This window comes from Carcharodon carcharias, assembly GCF_017639515.1.
Source record: "Carcharodon carcharias isolate sCarCar2 chromosome 38 unlocalized genomic scaffold, sCarCar2.pri SUPER_38_unloc_1, whole genome shotgun sequence".
NCBI lineage: Eukaryota > Metazoa > Chordata > Chondrichthyes > Lamniformes > Lamnidae > Carcharodon > Carcharodon carcharias.
The window spans coordinates 698,955-718,747 of record NW_024470775.1 but is presented as its reverse complement, the minus strand read 5'-3'; the positions used below and the strand labels follow the sequence as shown (position 1 = coordinate 718,747).

The following is a 19,793-nucleotide window of genomic DNA, read 5'->3' as shown; positions in this document are numbered from 1 at the left end:
CTTAACCCCCAACCAACACCAAACCTCATCCCCAACCTCCACCCAACATCAACCCCCACCCCAACTCCAACTCCTAACCCCCAACCTCCACCCAACCCCCACCCCCAACCCCAAACCCCAACCACCACCCAACCCCAATCCCCAACCCCCAAACTCAACTCCCAAACCCAACACCAACCCCCACCCCAACCCCCACCCCCCACCCAAACCTACAGCCAAGCCCCACCCCCACCCCAAACCCCAACCCCCAATCCCAAGCCACCAACTCACCCAGTCTCCCTGTTTCTCAAGCCAGTAAAGTGAGTGGGGGTAGGGGTAGGGATGGATTGTCTAGACGTGGCAGGGTGACTTAAAACCTCCCATGCCCCGTCACTCTCCTGCCCATTGATTGGTCCCAGCCGGAAGCTTTGACCCTCCCCCACACTCAGACTGCGCCTTTGGCCTCAGGACCGAGGGACGATTGCACGGCGTTGGGTTGGGGGTGGGGGGAGGGAAATGGGGGAAGGGGTGATGGAGCTGATGGGTTGGTGGTGGGGTGTGGAGGAAGGGATGATGGACCTGATGGGTTGGGGTGGGTGGAGGGGAATGGGATGAGGGGTGATGGACCTGATGGGATGGGGGTGGGGGTTGGTGGGAGGGAAATGGGGGAAGGGATGATGGACCTGATGGGTTGGGGTGGGGGAAGGGGAATCAGGGAAGGGGAATGGGGGGAGGGGAATGGGGGAAGGAGTGAAGGACCTGATGGGGTGGGGGTGGGGGTGGGGGTAGGGGAATGGGGGAAGGGGTGATGGACCTGATGGGTTGGGGTGGGGGTGGGGGAAGGGGAATGGGGGAAGGGGTGATGGGCCTGATGGGTTGGGGGGGGTGGGGGTAGGGGAATGGGGGAAGGGATGATGGACCTGATGGGTTAGGGTGGGGGTGGGGGTAGGGGAATGGGGGAAGGGATGATGGACCTGATGGGTTGGGGTGGGGGTGGGGGTAGGGGAATGGGGGAAGGGGTGATGGACCTGATGGGGTGGGGGTAGGGGAATGACGGAAGGGCTGATGGACTTGATGGGTTGGGGTGGGGGTGGGGGTGGGGGTAGGGGAATGGGGGAAGGGGTGATGGACCTGATGGGTTGGGGTGGGGGTGGGGTTAGGGGAATGGGGGAAGGGGTGATGGACCTGATGGGTTGGGTTGGGGGTGGGGTTAGGGGAATGGGGGAAGGGATGATGGACCTGATGGGTTGGGGTGGGGGTGGGGTTAGGGGAATGGGGGAAGGGGTGATGGACCTGATGGGTTGGGGTGGGGGTGGGGTTAGGGGAATGGCGGAAGGGCTGATGGACTTGATGGGTTGGGGTGGGGGTAGGGGGAGGGGAATGGGGGAAGGGCTGATGGACCTGATGGGTTGGGCTGGGGATGGGGTAGGGGAATGGGGGAAGGGCTGATGGACCTGATGGGTTGGGCTGGGGATGGGGTAGGGGAATGGGGGAAGGGGTGATGGACCTGATGGGTTGGGGTGGGGGTGGGGTTAGGGGAATGGGGGAAGGGGTGATGGACCTGATGGGTTGGGGTGGGGGTGGGGTTAGGGGAATGGGGGAAGGGGTTATGGACCTGATGGGTTGGGGTGGGGGTGGGGTTAGGGGAATGGGGGAAGGGGTGATGGTCCCTGGTCCCGATCACTGCTGCCATTTGCGGGGTGGGGGAGGGGCATGTTTGTAGGGCTGGCGCCCCCTACTGGAGAATGGTGCGCAGCTCTGGTCACCACATTACAGGGAGGGTGGATTAGCTCTGGAGAGAGGGCAGAGGAGGTTTACAAGAATGTTTCCAGGGTTAGAGAATTGTAGCTACGAGGAGAGATTGGAGAGGTTGGGGTTATTTTCCTTAGAACAAAGAAGGCTGAGAGGTGACTCGATTGAGGTTTACAAAATGATGAGGGGAATAGATCGAGTGGACAGGATAAAATTGTTTCCCTTGGTGGAGAATTCTTGAACCAGGGGACTTAGATTCAAGATGAGTGTCAGGAGGTGTAGGGGGGACATGAGGTAGAACTTTTTTACACAGAGGGTAGTGGGGGTCTGGAAATCGCTGCCCAAGTTGGTGGTAGAGGCAGAAACTCTAAACTCTTTTAAAAAGTCCCTGGATCTGCACCTTAAGTGCTGTAAGCTGCAGGGCTATGGGCCGGGTGCAGGAAGGTGGGGTTAGAAAGGGCACCTGGGTGTCCTCGGGCTGGCATGGACAAGATGGGCTGAAGGGCCTCCTTCTGCCTTGTAACTTTCCCTTGGCTCCATGGCGACCAGAACTGCACACCAGACCCTTAAATGTGGCCCATCTTCCCTCCTTTTCAATTCTATCTCTGGATAGAGAGGCGAGCGAATGCTCTTGCCCCCTTGTGGTCTTACTCGCCCCTGACGCAACTTCTGGTGATTGATTTAGGGGCCCTCTGAAGTCCCCTCGCTCCTCTACCCTCTGCAGATTGGCCCCTTCCAAGTGAAGAGAGACAGGCAGAGGAAAGAGCTGAGAGGCAGCTGCAGGCGAGTGTAGGAGGTGCTGGAGAAGTGAAGTAGAGGGTGGAAGTCAGAAACAGCACCAACAGACTCCAGCCTCCAGGTATCTCACTTCCCTACTCCCAGCCCCTCGCCTAATTGCCACATATTTCTGGCCGGGCCCAGTATTTATAGGTACACCAACAGCGCTGTTAAGGAGGGAGTTCCAGGATTTTGTCCGTGTAGTGCAGGTACACCCACAGCGCTGTTAGGGATGGAGTTCCAGGATTTTGCCCGTGTGGTGTAGGTACACCCACGGCGCTGTTAGGGAGGGAGTCCCAGGATTTTGTCCATGTGGTGTAGGTACACCCACGGCGCTGTTAGGGAGGGAGTCCCAGGATTTTGTCCCATGTGGTGTAGGTACACCCACGCCGCTGTTAGGGAGGGAGTTCCAGGATTTTTACCCAGCGACAGTGAAGGAACGGTCGATATATTTCCAAGTCAGGATGGTGAGGGGCTCGGAGGGGAACTTTCAGGTAGTGGTGTTCCCCATGTGTCTGTTGCCCTTGTCCTTCTAGATGGTAGAGGTCGTGGGTTTGGGCGGCGCTATCGAAGGAGCCCTTGATGAGTTGCTGCAGTGCATCTTGTAGATGGTACACACACTGCTGCTACTGTGTGTCGGTGGTGGAGGGAGTGAATGTTTGTGGATGGGGTGCTGATCGAGCGGGGGCTGCTTTGTCCTAGACGGTGTCGAGCTTCTTGAGTGTTGTGGGAGCCGCACTCATCCAGGCAAGTGGGGAGTGTCCCATCACACTCCTGACTGGTGCCTTGTAGATGGTGGACAGGCTTTGGGGAGTCAGGAGGTGAGTTACTCTCCACAGGATTCCCAGCCTCTGACCTGCTCTTGTAGCCACTGTATTTATACGGCTGGTCCAGTTCCGTTTCTGGTCAATGGTAACACCCAGGATGTTGATATACTCCCTGGGGGGAGCATGAAAAGGAGGATATGGAAAAAGGTGTGGAAGGGACCAGGCTCCAGGGAACACTGTTGAAAAATAAATGCGGCTCCCCTCCAAGATGTGGCTGGGAAGGAGCAGCCAGCATTGACTCAGAAGCAGCGCCGTGGGGGGTACCTGCAACCTAGCGCTACCGTCTAGAAAGACGAGGGCAGCAGACACAAAGGGAATACTACCACTTGGAAGTTACCCTCTGAGACCCTCACCATCCCGACTTGGAAATATATCGGCCGTTCCTTCACTGTCGCTGGGTCAAAAACCTGGAACTCCCTCCCAAACAGCGCCGTGGGTGTACCTACACCACACGGGACAAAATCCTGGAAATCCCTCCCTAACAGCGCTGTGGGTGTACCTACACCACACGGACAAAATCCTGGAACTCCTTCCCTAACAGCACTGTGGGTGTACCTACACCACACGGGACAAAATCCTGGAACTCCCTCCCTAACAGCGCCGTGGGTGTACTTACACCACAAAGACAAAATCCTGGAACTCCCTCCCTAACAGCGCCGTGGGTGTACTTACACCACAAAGACAAAATCCTGGAACTCCCTCCCGAACAGCGCCGCGGGTGTACCTACACAACACGGACAAAATCCTGGAACACCTTCCCTAACAGCGCCGTAGGTGTACCTACACCACACGGGACAAAATCCTGGAACTCCCTCCCAAAGAGTGCCAGGGGTGTACCTACACCACACGGACAAAATCCTGGAACTCCCTCCCTAACAGCGCCGTGGGTGTATCTACACCACATGGACAAAATCCTGGAACTCCCTCCCAAACAGTGCCATGGGTGTACCTACACCACACGGACAAAATCCTGGAACGCCCTCCCTAACAGCGCCGTGGGTGTACCTAACCCACACGGACAAAATCCTGGAACTCCCTCCCTAACAGCGCCGTGGGTGTACCTACACCACACGGACAAAATCCTGGAACTCCCTCCCTAACAGCGCCGTGGGAGTACCTACACCACACGGACAAAATCCTGGAACTCCCTCCCTAACAGCGCCGTAGGTGTACCTACATCACACGGGGACAAAATCCTGGAACTCCCTCACTTACAGCACCGTGGGTGCACCTGCACCAGACGGACAAAATACAGGAACTCCCTCCCTAACAGCGCCGTGGGAGTACCTACACCACACGGACAAAATCCTGGAACTCACTCCCTAACAGCGCCGTGGGTGTACCTGCACCAGACGGACAAAATACAGGAACTCCCTCCTTAACAGTGCTGTGGGTGTACCTACACCACATGGGACAATATCCTGGAACTCCCTCCTTAACAGCGCTGTGGGTGTACCTACACCACACGGGACAAAATCCTGGAACTCCCTCTCTAACAGCGCTGTGGGTGTACCTACAACACACGGACAAAATCCTGGAACTCACTCCCTAACAACGCCGTGGGTGTCCCTACACCACACGGGACAAAATCCTGGAACTCCCTCCCTAACGGCGCCGTGGGTGTACCTACACCACACGGGACAAAATCCTGGAACTCCCTCCCTAACAGCGCCGTGGGTGTACCTACACCACACGGGACAATATTCTGGAACTCCATACCTAACAGCGCCGTGGGTGTACCTACACCACACGGACAAAATCCTGGAACACCCTTCCTAACAGCGCCGTGGGTGTACCTACACCACACGGACAAAATCCTGGAACTCCCTCCCTAACAGCGCTGTGGGTGTACCTACACCACACGGGACAAAATCCTGGAACTCCCTCTCGAACAGCGCCATGGGTGTACCTACCCCACACGGACAAAATCCTGGAACTCCCTCCCTAACAGCGCCATGGGTGTACTTACACCACACAGACAAAATCCTGGAACTCCCTCACTAACTGCGCCAAAGGGTGTACCTACACTACACAGGACAAAATCCTGGAACTCCCTCACTAACAGCGCCGTGGGTGTACCTACACCACGGGGACAAAATCCTGGAACTCTCTCCCTAACAGCGCTGTGGGTGTACCTACACCACACGGGACAAAATCATGGAACTCCCTCCCTAACAGCGCCGTAGGTGTACCTACACCACACGGGGACAAAATCCTGGAACCCCCTCCCTAACAGCGCCGTAGGTGTACCTACACCACACGGACAAAATCCTGGAACTCCCTCCCTAACAGCGCCATGGGTGTACCTACACCACACGGGACAAAATCCTGGAACTCGCTCCGTAACAGCGCCGTGGGTGCAACTACACAACACGGACAAAATCCTGGAACTCCCTCCCTAACAGCGCCGTGTGTGTACCTACACCACACGGACAAAATCCTGGAACTCCCTCACTTACAGCACCGTGGGTGTACCTGCACCAGACGGACAAAGTCCAGGAACTCCCTCCCTAACAGCGCTGTAGGTGTACCTACACCACATGGGACAAAATCCTGGAAATCCCTCCCTAACAACGCCGTGGGTGTACCTGCACCAGACGGACAAAGTACAGGATCTCCCTCCCTAACAGCGCCGTGGGTGTACCTACACCACACGGACAAAATCCTGGAACTCCCTCCCTAACAGCGCCGTGGGTGTACCTGCACCAGATGGACAAAACACAGGAACTATCTCCTTAACAGCGCTGTGGGTGTACCTCCACCACATGGGACAAAATCCTGGAACTGCCTTCCTAACAGCACTGTGGGTGTACCTACAACACAAGGGACAAAATCCTGGAACTCCCTCCCTAACAGCGCTGTGGGTGTACCTACACCACACGGACAAAATCCTGGAACTCCCTTCCTAACAGCGCTGTGGGTGTACCTACACCACACGGACAAAATCCTGGAACTCCCTCCCTAACAGCACCGTGGGTGTACCTACACCACACGGACAAAATCCTGGAACTCCCTCCCTAACAGCGCCGTAGGTGTACCTACACCACACCGGGACAAAATCCTGGAACTCCCTCACTTACAACACCGTGGGTGTACCTACACCACACGGGACAAAATCCTGGAAATCCATCCCTAACAACGCCGTGGGAGTACCTGCACCACACGGACAAAATACAGGAACTCCCTCCCTAACAGCGCCGTGGGAGTACCTACACCACACGGACAAAATCCTGGAACTCCCTCCCTAACAGCGCTGTGGGTGTACCTACACCACATGGTACAATATCCTGGAACTCCCTCCCTAACAGCGCTGTGGGTGTACCTACACCACACGGACAAAATCTTGGAACTCCCTCTCGAACAGCGCCATGGGTGTACCTACCCCACACGGACAAAATCCGGGAACTCCCCCTCGAACAGCGCCATGGGTGTACCTACACCACACGGATAAAATTCTGGAGCTCCCTCCCTAACAGCGCCATGGGTGTACCTACACCACACAGGACAAAATCCTGGAACTCCCTCCCTAACAGCGCCATGGGTGTACCTACACCACACAGGACAAAATCCTGGAACTCCCTCCCTAACAGCGCCGTGGGTGTAACTACACCAGACGGACAATATCCTGGAACCCCCTCCCTAACAGCGCCGTGGGTGTACCTACACCACATGGACAAAATCCTGGAACTCCCTCCCTAACAGCGCCGTGCGTGTAGCTACACCACACAGACAAAATCCTGGAACTCCCTCCCTAACAGCGCCGTGGGTGTACCTACACCACACGGGACAAAATCCTGGAACTCCCTCCCTAACAGCGCCATAGGTATACCTACAACACACGGGGACAAAATCCTGGAACTCCCTCCCTAACAGCGCCGTGGGTGTAACTACACCAGACGGACAATATCCTGGAACCCCCTCCCTAACAGGGCCGTGGGTGTACCTACACCACACGGACAAAATCCTGGAACTCCCTCCCTAACAGCGCCATGGGTGTACTTACACCACACAGACAAAATCCTGGAACTCCCTCACTAACTGCGCCAAAGGGTGTACCTACACTACACAGGACAAAATCCTGGAACTCCCTCACTAACAGCGCCGTGGGTGTACCTACACCACGGGGACAAAATCCTGGAACGCTCTCCCTAACAGCGCTGTGGGTGTACCTACACCACACGGGACAAAATCATGGAACTCCCTCCCTAACAGCGCCGTAGGTGTACCTACACCACACGGGGACAAAATCCTGGAACCCCCTCCCTAACAGCGCCGTGGGTGTAACTACACCAGACGGACAATATCCTGGAACCCCCTCCATAACAGCGCTGTGGGTGTACCTACACCACACGGGACAAAATCCTGGAACTCCCTCACTAACAGCACCGTGGGTGTACCTACACCACGCAGGACAAAATCCTGGAAGTACCTCACTAACAGCGCCGTGGGTGTACCTACACCACACAGGACAAAATCCTGGAACTCCCTCCCTAAGGGCACCGTGGGTGTATCTACACCACACGGACAAAATCCTGGAACTCCCTCCCTGACAGCGCTGTGGATGTCCCTACACCACATGGGACAAAATCCTGGAACTGCCTTCCTAACAGCACTGTGGGTGTACCTACAACACAAGGGACAAAATCCTGGAACTCCCTCCCTAACAGCGCTGTGGGTGTACCTACACCACACGGACAAAATCCTGGAACTCCCTTCCTAACAGCGCTGTGGGTGTACCTACACCACACGGACAAAATCCTGGAACTCCCTCCCTAACAGCACCGTGGGTGTACCTACACCACACGGACAAAATCCTGGAACTCCCTCCCTAACAGCGCCGTAGGTGTACCTACACCACACCGGGACAAAATCCTGGAACTCCCTCACTTACAGCACCGTGGGTGTACCTACACCACACGGGACAAAATCCTGGAAATCCATCCCTAACAACGCCGTGGGAGTACCTGCACCACACGGACAAAATACAGGAACTCCCTCCCTAACAGCGCCGTGGGAGTACCTACACCACACGGACAAAATCCTGGAACTCACTCCCTAACAGCGCTGTGGGTGTACCTACACCACATGGTACAATATCCTGGAGCTCCCTCCCTAACAGCGCCGTGGGTGTAGCTACACCACACGGGACAAAATCCTGGAACTCCCTCCCTAACAGCGCCGTGGGTGTACCTACACCACACGGACAAAATCCTGGAACTCCCTCCCTAACAGCGCCGTGGGTGTACCTACACCACACGGACAAAATCCTGGAACTCCCTCCCTAACAGCACTGTGGGTGTACCTACACCACACGGACAAAATCCTGGAACTCCCTCCCTAACAGCGCCGTGGGTGTACCTACACCACACAGACAAAATCCTGGAACTCCCTCCCTAACAGCGCCATGGGTGTACCTACACCACACAGGACAAAATCCTGGAACTCCCTCCCTAACAGCGCCATGGGTGTACCTACACCACACAGGACAAAATCCTGGAACTCCCTCCCTAACAGCGCCGTGGGTGTACCTACACCACAGAGACAAACTCCTGGAACTCCCTCCCTAACAGCGCCGTGGGTGTACCTACACCACACGGGACAAAATCCTGGAACTCCCTCCCTAACAGCACCGTGTGTGTAGCTACACCACACGGGGACAAAATCCTGGAACTCCCTCCCTAACAGCGCCGTGGGGGTAACTACACCAGACGGACAATATCCTGGAACCCCCTCCCTAACAGGGCCGTGGGTGTACCTACACCACACGGACAAAATCCTGGAACTCCCTCCCTAACAGCGCCGTGGGTGTACCTACACCACACGGACAAAATCCTGGAACTCCCTCCCTAACAGCGCCGTGCGTGTAGCTACACCACACAGACAAAATCCTGGAACTCCCTCCCTAACAGCGCCGTGGGTGTACCTACAACACACGGGACAAAATCCTGGAACTCCCTCCCTAACAGCGCCATAGGTATACCTACACCACACGGGGACAAAATCCTGGAACTCCCTCCCTAACAGCGCCGTGGGTGTAACTACACCAGACGGACAATATCCTGGAACCCCCTCCCTAACAGGGCCGTGGGTGTACCTACACCACACTGACAAAATCCTGGAACTCCCTCCATAACAGCGCTGTGGGTGTACCTACACCACACGGGACAAAATCCTGGAACTCCCTCACTAACAGCGCCGTGGGTGTACCTACACCACACAGGACAAAATCCTGGAACTCCCTCCCTAAGGGCACCGTGGGTGTATCTACACCACACGGACAAAATCCTGGAACTCCCTCCCTGACAGCGCTGTGGATGTCCCTACACCACATGGGACTAAATCCTGGAACTCCCTCCCTAACAGCGCCGTGGATGTACCTACACCACACGGACAAAATCCTGGAAATCCCTTCTAACAGCGCCTTGGGAGTACCTGCACCAGACGGACAAAATTCTGGTACTCCCTCCCTAACAGCACCGTGGGTGTACCTACACCACACGGGGACAAAATCCTGGAACTCCCTCCCTAACAGCAACGTGGGTGTACCTACACCACACGGACAAAATCCTGGAACTCCCTCCCTAACAGCGCCGTGGGTGTACCTACACCACACGGGACAATATTCTGGAACTCCATACCTAACAGCGCCGTGGGTGTACCTACACCACAAGGACAAAATCCTGGAACACCCTTCCTAACAGCGCTGTGGGTGTACCTACACCACACGGGACAAAATCCTGGAACTCCCTCTCGAACAGCGCCATGGGTGTACCTACCCCACACGGACAAAATCCTGGAACTCCCTCCCTAACAGCGCCGTGGGTGTACTTACACCACACAGACAAAATCCTGGAACTCCCTCCCTAACAGCGCCGTGGATGTACCTACACCACACGGACAAGATCCTGGAACTCCCTATCGAACAGCGCCATGGGTGTACCTACACCACACGGACAATATCCTGGAACTCCCTCCCTAACAGCACTGTAGGTGTACCTACACTACACGGGACAAAATCCTGGAACTCCCTCTCGAACAGCGCCATGGAAGTACCTACACCACACGGACAAGATCCTGGAACTCCCTCCCTAACAGCGCTGTGGGTGTACCTACACAACACGAACAAAATCCTGGAACTCCCTCACTAACTGCGCCGAAGGGTGTACCTACACTACACAGGACAAAATCCTGGAACTCCCTCACTAACAGCGCCGTGGGTGTACCTACACCACACAGGACAAAATCCTGGAACTTCCTCCCTAACGGCACCGTGGGTGTATCTACACCACACGGACAAGATCCTGGAATTCCCTCCCTGACAGCGCTGTGGGTGTACCTACACCACATGGGAATAAATACTGGAACTCCATCCCTAACAGCGCCGTGGGAGTACCTACACCACACGGACAAAATCCTGGAACTCCCTTCCAACAGCGCCGTGGGATTACCTTCACCAGACGGACAAAATCCTGGAACTCCCTCCCTAACAGCAACGTGGGTGTACCTACACCACGGGGACAAAATCCTGGAACTCTCTCCCTAACAGCGCTGTGGGTGTACCTACACCACACGGGACAAAATCCTGGAACTCCCTCCCTAACAGCGCCGTAGGTGTACCTACACCACACGGGGACAAAATCCTGGAACCCCCTCCCTAACAGCGCCGTAGGTGTACCTACACCACACGGACAAAATCCTGGAACTCCCTCCCTAACAGCGCCATGGGTGTACCTACACCACACGGGACAAAATCCTGGAACTCGCTCCCTAACAGCGCCGTGGGTGCAACTACACAACACGGACAAAATCCTGGAACTCCCTCCCTAACAGCGCCGTGTGTGTACCTACACCACACGGACAAAATCCTGGAACTCCCTCACTTACAGCACCGTGGGTGTACCTGCACCAGACGGACAAAGTCCAGGAACTCCCTCCCTAACAGCGCTGTAGGTGTACCTACACCACATGGGACAAAATCCTGGAAATCCTTCCCTAACAACGCCGTGGGTGTACCTGCACCAGACGGACAAAATCCTGGAACTCCCTCCCTAACAGCGCCGTAGGTGTACCTACACCACACCGGGACAAAATCCTGGAACTCCCTCACTTACAGCACCGTGGGTGTACCTACACCACACGGGACAAAATCCTGGAAATCCATCCCTAACAACGCCGTGGGAGTACCTGCACCAGACGGACAAAATACAGGAACTCCTTCCCTAACAGCGCCGTGGGAGTACCTACACCACACGGACAAAATCCTGGAACTCACTCCCTAACAGCGCCGTGGGTGTACCTGCACCAGACGGACAAAATACAGGAACTCCCTCCTTAACAGTGCTGTGGGTGTACCTACACCACATGGGACAATATCCTGGAACTCCCTCCCTAACAGCGCTCTGGGTGTACCTACACCAAACGGACAAAATCTTGGAACTCCCTCTCGAACAGCGCCATGGGTGTACCTACCCCACACGGACAAAATCCGGGAACTCCCCCTCGAACAGCGCCATGGGTGTACCTACACCACACGGATAAAATTCTGGAACTCCCTCACTAACAGCGCCATGGGTGTACTTACACCGCACGGACAAAATCCTGGAACTCCCTCCCTAACAGCGCCATGGGTGTACCTACACCACACAGGACAAAATCCTGGAACTCCCTCCCTAACAGCACCGTGGGTGTAGCTACACCACACAGACAAAATCCTGGGACTCCCTCCCTAACAGCGCCGTAGGTGTACCTACACCACACGGGGACAAAATCCTGGAACTCCCTCCCTAACAGCGCCGTGGGTGTAACTACACCAGACGGACAATATCCTGGAACCCCCTCCCTAACAGGGCCGTGGGTGTACCTACACCACACGGACAAAATCCTGGAACTCCCTCCCTAACAGCGCCGTGGGTGTACCTACACCACGCAGGACAAGATCCTGGATCTCCCTCCATAACAGCGCCGTGGGTGTACCTACACCACACGGGACAAAATCCTGGAACCCGCTCCCTAACAGCGCCGTGGGTGTACCTACACCACACGGACAAAATCCTGGAACTCCCTCCATAACAGCGTTGTGGGTGTACCTACACCATACGGGACAAAATCCTGGAACTCCCTCACTAACAGCACCGTGGGTGTACCTACACCACGCAGGACAAAATCCTGGAACTCCCTCCCTAAGGGCACCGTGGGTGTATCTACACCACACGGACAAAATCCTGGAACTCCCTCCCTGACAGCGCTGTGGTTGTCCCTACACCACATGGGACTAAATCCTGGAACTCCCTCCCTAAGGGCACCGTGGGTGTATCTACACCACACGGACAAAATCCTGGAACTCCCTCCCTGACAGCGCTGTGGATGTCCCTACACCACATGGGACTAAATCCTGGAACTCCCTCCCTAACAGCGCCGTGGATGTACCTACACCACACGGACAAAATCCTGGAACTCCCTTCTAACAGCGCCTTGGGAGTACCTGCACCAGACGGACAAAATCCTGGTACTCCCTCCCTAACAGCACCGTGGGTGTACCTACACCACACGGGACAAAATCCTGGAACTCCCTCCCTAACAGCGTCGTAGGTGTACCTACACCACACGGGGACAAAATCCTGGAACTCCCTCCCTAACAGCGCCATGGGTGTACCTACACCACACGGACAAAATCCTGGAACTCCCTCCCTAACAGCGCCGTGCGTGTACCGACACCACATGGAAAAAGATCCTGGAACTCCCTCCATAACAGCGCCGTGGGTGTACCTACACCACATGGGGACAAAATCCTGGAACTCCCTCCCTAACAGCGCCGTGGGTGTACCTACACCACACGGACAAAATCCTGGAACTCCCTCTCTAACAGCGCCGTGGGTGTACCTACACCAAAAGGACAAAATCCTGGAACTCCCCCTCGAACAGCGCCATGGGTGTACCTACAGCACACGGGACAAAATCCTGGAACTCCCTCCCTAACAGCGCCGTGGGTGTACCTACACCACACGGACAAAATTCTGGAGCTCCCTCCCTAACAGCGCCGTGGGTGTACCTACACCACACGGGACAAAATCCTGGAACTCCCTCCCTAACAGCGCCGTGGGTGTAGCTACACCACACAGACAAAATCCTGGAACTCCCTCCCTAACAGCGCCGTAGGTGTACCTACACCACACGGGGACAAAATCCTGGAACTCCCTCCCTAACAGCGCCGTGGGTGTAACTACACCAGACGGACAATATCCTGGAACTCCCTCCCAAACAGGGCCGTGGGTGTACCTACACCACAAGGACAAAATCCTGGAACTCCCTCCCTAACAGCGCCGTGGGTGTACCTACACCACACGGACAAAATCCTGGAGCTCCCTCCATAACAGCGCCGTGGGTGTACCTACACCACGCAGGAAAAGATCCTGGATCTCCCTCCATAACAGCGCCGTGTGTGTACCTACACCACACGGACAAAATCCTGGAACCCGCTCCCTAACAGCGCCGTGGGTGTACCTACACCACACGGGACAAAATCCTGGAACTCCCTCACTAACAGCACCGTGGGTGTACCTACACTACGCAGGACAAAATCCTGGAAGTCCCTCCCTAACAGCGCTGTGGGTGTACCTACACCACACGGGACAAAATCCTGGAACTCCCTCACTAACAGCACCGTGGGTGTACCTACACTACGCAGGACAAAATCCTGGAAGTACCTCACTAACAGCGCCGTGGGTGTACCTACACCACACAGGACAAAATCCTGGAACTCCCTCCCTAAGGGCACCGTGGGTGTATCTACACCACACGGACAAAATCCTGGAACTCCCTCCATGACAACGCTGTGGATGTCCCTACACCACATGGGACTAAATCCTGGAACTCCCTCCCTAACAGCGCCGTTGATGTACCTACACCACACGGACAAAATCCTGGAACTCCCTTCTAACAGCGCCTTGGGAGTACCTGCACCAGACGGACAAAATCCTGGTACTCCCTCCCTAACAGCACCGTGGGTGTACCTACACCACACGGGACAAAATCCTGGAACTCCCTCCCTAACAGCGCCGTAGGTGTACCTACACCACACGGGGACAAAATCCTGGAACTCCCTCCCTAACAGCGTCGTGGGTGTACCTACACCACACGGACAAAATCCTGGAACTCCCTCCCTAACAGCGCCGTGGGTGTACCTACACCACACGGGACAAAATCCTGGAACTTCCTCCCTAACGGCACCGTGGGTGTATCTACACCACATGGACAAGATCCTGGAACTCCCTCCCTGACAGCGCTGTGGGTGTACCTACAGCACATGGGACTAAATACTGGAACTCCATCCCTAACAGCGCCGTGGGAGTACCTACACCACACGGACAAAATCCTGGAACTCCCTTCCAACAGCGCCGTGGGATTACCTTCACCAGACGGACAAAATCCTGGAACTCCCTCCATGACAGCGCTGTGGGTGTACCTACACCACACGGGACTAAATCCTGGAACTCCCTCCCTAACAGCACCGTGGGTGTACCTACACCACGGGGACAAATTTCTGGAACTCCCTCCCTAACAGCGCCGTGGGTGTACATACAACACACGTGACAAAATCCTGGAACTCCCTCCATAACAGCGCTGTGGGTGTACCTACACCACATGGGACAAAATCCTGGAACTCCCTCCCTAACAGCGCCATGGGTGTACCTACACCACACAGGACAAAATCCTGGAACTCGCTCCCTAACAGCGCCGTGGGTACAACTACACCACACGGACAAAATCCTGGAACTCCCTCCCTAACAGCGCCATGGGTGTACCTACACCACACGGACAAAATCCTGGAACTCCCTCCATAACAGCGTTGTGGGTGTACCTACACCACACGGGACAAAATCCTGGAACTCCCTCCCTAACAGCGCCATAGGTATACCTACACCACACGGGGAAAAAATCCTGGAACTCCCTCCCTAACAGCGCCGTGGGTGTAACTACACCAGACGGACAATATCCTGGAACCCCCTCCCTAACAGGGCCGTGGGTGTACCTACACCACACGGACAAAATCCTGGAACTCCCTCCCTAACAGCGCCGTGGGTGTACCTACACCACACGGACAAAATACAGGATCTCCCTCCCTAACAGCGCCGTGGGTGTACCTACACCAAACGGACACAATCCTGGAACTCACTCCCTAACAGCGGCGTGGGTATACCTGCACCAGACGGACAAAATACAGGAACTCCCTCCTTAACAGTGTTGTGGGTGTACCTACACCACATGGGACAATATCCTGGAACTCCCTCCCTAACAGCGCCGTAGGTGTACCTACACCACACGGGGACAAAATTCTGGAACTCCCTCCCTAACAGCGCCGTGGGTGTACCTACACCACACGGACAAAATCCTGGAACTCCCTCTCTAACAGCGCCGTGGGTGTACCTACACCACACGGACAAAATCCTGGAACTCCCTCCCTAACAGCACCATGGGTGTACTTACACCACACGGACAAAATCCTGGAACTCCCTCCCTAACAGCACCGTGGGAGTACCTACACCACACAGACAAAATCCTGGAACTCCCTCCCTAACAGCGCCTTGGGTGTACCCTACACCACACGGGACAAAATCCTGGAACTCCCTCCCTAACAGCGCCGTGGGTGTAGCTACACCACACGGGACAAAATCCTGGAACTCCCTCCCTAACAGCGCCGTGGGTGTACCTACACCACACGGACAAAATCCTGGAACTCCCTCCCTAACAGCGCCGTAGGTGTACCTACACCACACGGGGACAAAATCCTGGAACTCCCTCCCTAACAGCGCCGTGGGTGTAACTACACCAGACGGACAATATCCTGGAACCCCCTCCCTAACAGGGCCGTGGGTGTACCTACACCACACGGACAAAATCCTGGAACTCCCTCCCTAACAGCGCCGTAGGTGTACCTACACCACACGGGGACAAAATCCTGGAACTCCCTCCCTAACAGCGCCGTGGGTGTAACTACACCAGACGGACAATATCCTGGAACCCCCTCCCTAACAGGGCCGTGGGTGTACCTACACCACACGGACAAAATCCTGGAACTCCCTCACTAACAGCGCCGTGGGTGTACCTACACCACACGGACAAAATCCTGGAACCCGCTCCCTAACAGCGCCGTGGGTGTACCTGCACCACACGGACAAAATCCTGGAGCTCCCTCCATAACAGCGCCGTGGCTGTACCTACACCACACGGACAAAATCCTGGAACCCGCTCCCTAACAGCGCCGTGGGTGTACCTACACCACACGGACAAAATCCTGGAACTCCCTCACTAACAGCACCGTGGGTGTACCTACACCACACAGGACAAAATCCTGGAACTACCTCCCTAACAGCGCCGTAGGTGTACCTACACCACACAGGACAAAATCCTGGAACTACCTCCCTAACAGGGCCGTGGGTGTACCTACACCACACAGGACAAAATCCTGGAACTACCTCCCTAACAGCGCCGTAGGTGTACCTACACCACACAGGACAAAATCCTGGAACTCCCTCCCTAACAGCGCCGTGGGTGTACCTACACCACACAGGACAAAATCCTGGAACTCCCTCCCTAAGGGCACCGTGGGTGTATCTACACCACACGGACAAAATCCTGGAAGTCCCTCCCTAACAGCGCTGTGGATGTCCCTACACCACATGGGACTAAATCCTGGAACTCCCTCCCTAACAGCGCCGTGGATGTACCTACACCACACGGACAAAATCCTGGAACTCCCTCCCTAACAGCGCCGTGCGTGTACCGACACCACATGGGAAAAGATCCTGGAACTCCCTCCATAACAGCGCCGTGGGTGTACCTACACCACACGGGAAAAAATCCTGGAACTCCCTCCCTAACAGCGCCGTGGCTGTAGCTACACCACACGGACAAAATCCTGGAACTCCCTCCCTAACAGCGCCGTGGGTGTACCTACACCACACGGGACAAAATCCTGGAACTCCCTCCCTAACAGCGCCGTGAGTGTACCTACACCACACGGACAAAATCCTGGAACTCCCTCCCTAACAGCGCCGTGGGTGTACCTACACCACACGGGACAAAATCCTGGAACTCCCTCCCTAACAGCGCTGTGGGTGTACCGACACATCATGGGACAAAATCCTGGTACTCCCTCCCTAACAACGCCGTGAGTGTACCTACACCACACGGGACAAAATCCTGGAACTCCCTCCCTAACAGCGCCGTGGGTGTACCTACACCACACGGGACAAAATCCTGGAACTCCCTCCCTAACAGCGCCGTGGGTGTACCTACACCACACGGGACAAAATCCTGGAACTCCCTCCCTAACTGTGCCGTGTGTGTACCTACACTACACGGACAAAATCCTGGAACTCCGTCCGTAACAGCGCCGTGGGTGTATCTACACCACACGGGGACAAAATCCTGGAACTCCCTCCCTGTCAGCGCCATGGGTGTACCTACACCACACGGGACTGCAGCCGCTCACCCACCACCTTCTCTAGGGGGCAATTCGGGACGGCCAGCGACAGCCCACATCCCCGTGAACGAACACCAATAAAAATTTCCCCCTGCTCCTCTAGGTTCATGCGCTGATGCTTGGGGAAGCGCTCGGGTATTTATCTGCCTCCTTTCTGGTTCCAGATTCGAAGACCTGGCAGTGCGAGTACCTCGGGGGGACGTGCAGTGATCTGCCCTGCCCCGTCGGCCACAGTACAGAGGAGGGGTTCTGCGATGGTGGCTTGAACTGCTGCTACCCCTGACCGGGACACCGGGCTATGAGAAGCCCACCCCTTCCGAAGAGCTGCCGCGTTTTCATCGGGATGGATGGGCACCCGAAATCCACTCCAACCCCCCGTCCCCACCCTCCGCCGTCTCCCCCTCCCCCACCACCCCCGACCCACCACCCGAGCCCTCTCTCGTGACTGTTCCAGGCTCCCGTTTGGAATCACAAGAAGGCTGGCGTCGACCTGCTGATCTTTGTTCTCCAATTCTGACTTTCTCTCCTTGTGCCTTGCGATTGGACAGTTGTCAGCGGAAGGGGCAAGGTGGTGGGGTGGGGTGGGGGGCTGGGGAATGCTGGAGGAGGGGTTAGGATCGGGGATCAACCCTTGGAGAAGTTGATCTTTAACCACGCTACCCCACCCCCACTTCCCGGCAATGTAAACACAGTCCTTCGACCTTATTGTTAGCCGAGAACATCACCTGGAAGAAGCTTCCTAATCGTTAAAGGAACGTGGTCATGCACGGACTGGGTAACAAAATAAAACAGTCCGCTCCCCCCTCCAGGAGCCTCTGACATAACAAAGCTACCCTCAGATCGGGCATATGTAGCATTATACTATAGCTTGTCTAAACTATTGCCAAAGTCTCCCTGTATCAGAATTCTAACTTGGAAGTCTAGGATATTGTGATTATCTCTGTGTGGGCAGGTGAGGATATAGATGTGAAACTACATGTTATGCAGCTGTTAGCGTGTATAATATTTTGGACAATATTTTTCTTTTAAGGTAGAGGTTTAGTCTGCATGTGTCTTAATTGGATTAAAGCCAACTCGCCTGGGTACTTTGATGTGTACTAGTTTTGAGATGGGAGGGAGGTAGAGTGCATTTGCAGTCTTTGAATAGAGCAATCAATAAAGTGGGGTGAAATCTAGCACCTATCTAGCAGAGACCAAGTGACGTGTTTATATTGCTAATAAAATTGGTATTAGGAATGGGATTTCATTGTTAAAAAGTAAAGCTCATAGAGGTTGGTAATATGAAGAGAATTTGAATTCTATCAGTGGTGGCAGGTATAACTTCAGTAGTTTTCAGGTGTGTGGAGCAGAGGGTGATCAGAAGGTAGCTGTAAGCCTCCAACTGGTTCCACAGGAACCAAAGTGAAAAGAAACTCATTTTGAATTCGTAAGGTGAAACTGCTTTGCCTGGTGCCTGGTTAAGCCTATGGGTTGCTCTTGCCTTAGTAGAGATTAGTTTGGGAACTTGTTGAAAATTCTGAAAGTAGTAATTTGTAGCCAGGTCTATATATATATATTTTAACCTGTATAAATTAATAAAATGGTTCAATTAGTTTAATGTAAAACTTTGAGAACTGGTCATCTGCTTCCTGAATTTAGAGCTGCATCTCGAACATAACACCTAAAATTGAAGGTTATAACAGTTGTCTAATGTTTCCCACTGGGAATTTTAAATAACTCTGCTTTGACAACTGCATCAATCACAACACTCCAGCTGTCATATACTTTTTAAATAAATGTTCATTGTTAAAAAACAATGATAGATTACACTTTATAAACGAGGGTTACGTGATAGCACAGATGGTAACAGAAGCAAATCAGAACACGCCAGTCCTACTCCAGATAAATACCATCTCTAACCTGCCGTAAACTGTTTGGATAAACAAATGAACAGTTGAGCATCACTGAGAAATGAGACACGTTCAAGCTTTATGCCT

At 54.8% G+C, this 19,793-nt stretch overlaps 1 long non-coding RNA gene across 1 annotated transcript; it reads left to right on the top strand.

The window, feature by feature from the left end:
• The first annotated feature begins 2,421 nt into the window (after positions 1-2,421).
• LOC121274763 lies at positions 2,422-19,421 on the top strand. Its single transcript, XR_005942294.1, has 2 exons — positions 2,422-2,590; positions 17,982-19,421. It is a non-coding gene; the product is annotated as an uncharacterized LOC121274763 (long non-coding RNA).
• The last annotated feature ends 372 nt before the right edge of the window (positions 19,422-19,793 follow it).